Genomic DNA, 1,380 nt, shown 5'->3' on the forward strand with positions numbered 1-1,380 from the left:
TTGCCCTACTAAACGATAAAAAATAAGCAAACTTTTAAAGTGATCTTTTCAGATCCTTAATTCTTCTATCAATAAGGTTTAAAATCACTTATACAGCTACTCTCTGCAGCCATCATTTTTCCAAGCTTCTTTAATTACACCTCCAGCAAGAGCATTTGGTCTTGGATGTAAGAATGGGGGCTTTATTTATAGAAGGAAGTGGACCCAGATGCTCCTTCAAGGATGAAGACGGGACAGTGGTGAAACTGATGGTCATGCTTAGTGGTGCTGATTCTCATGCTGATCTCTTCAAACACACAATTTACTACATATCATTGTCTGCTAGCCAAAACCACAAACATCAAATCAAATGTCAAAGACCTCACGCCCTACATGATACTAAGTAAATGTACTAAAATAAACTTTCCAGTATTCTTATCATTTTTAAAATCTACTTTTCTGTTACTTTGTCATCTTTGTGAGTTTGGGTATTCTATTTTTGCTTCAAGCCATGTTACTTTTCCTTCTTGGCAACTGTGTGCTCTTAATATCAATTCTCAAAAAATGATCTGAGCACTCCCTGGCACGCCTGGCTCTGTCTGTCAGGAGAGTGGGCTACGTTCCATGCATGGCCTTTGAAATGTGAGCAGCACAGTAAGATGACTTCACATTGCATGAGCACACCGACCAAATGCAGGATGAGGGATATAGGCACGACACAGACAGTCCTTTCATCTCAGCTGTCTTCAAAATGTCATATAAATTATGTCTCGCCAGGATGTCTTGCTGGATGTCTTGCCAGGAGTTGGGGGCAATTCTGATGTGTAGGAGAATTTTAGGAGGATTCTATGCCACTCTACCAGCTCAGCTAGCTGACCACCACTGCTCTCCACCTCAGCCCTTCTTTGAAACGTAGCAGTGGCTTCTGCTCCTTGCAACAAAGCAGTCATTTTGCTCTTTGAAGGCTGAAAAAGATGTACCTTAGACATCAGAGGCAGAAGGGGGGAAGGAAAGGGAGGCAGTCAAACCACTTCAAAACTACTTTCAGAGTTTCAGGCTGCAGAGAGAGTGGTCCTGAAACTGGGAGTGAAACCTCAATCTTTCCTACAGTCATCTTTGAAGCCAAAAGTTGATGGGAAGACTGGCTTTGAAGCACAGCCCATAGCTTCATGAAAAGCAGATTTAAGTCGTTTCATGCATTAGCTTTGCTTAAATTACAGGGGCTGCTCTGAACAGTCTCTCTCATCTTCTCCACACCTTCATTCCTCAGATTTTAAGTCTCACAAAGGAACTGAGAAGTGAAGTTCAGCAGAATAGACCACAAACTAGGCTCATGCAGGGCTGTTTTAAGGAAATGAAGTCTAGAGCCGTGTCCATTCCTTCTATATGTCAAGTAACCAC

Source organism: Cavia porcellus, unplaced genomic scaffold (genome assembly GCF_034190915.1).
Source record: "Cavia porcellus strain 051 isolate PalLab524CR breed Dunkin Hartley unplaced genomic scaffold, mCavPor4.1 scaffold_1, whole genome shotgun sequence".
NCBI classification, from domain to species: Eukaryota; Metazoa; Chordata; class Mammalia; order Rodentia; family Caviidae; genus Cavia; species Cavia porcellus.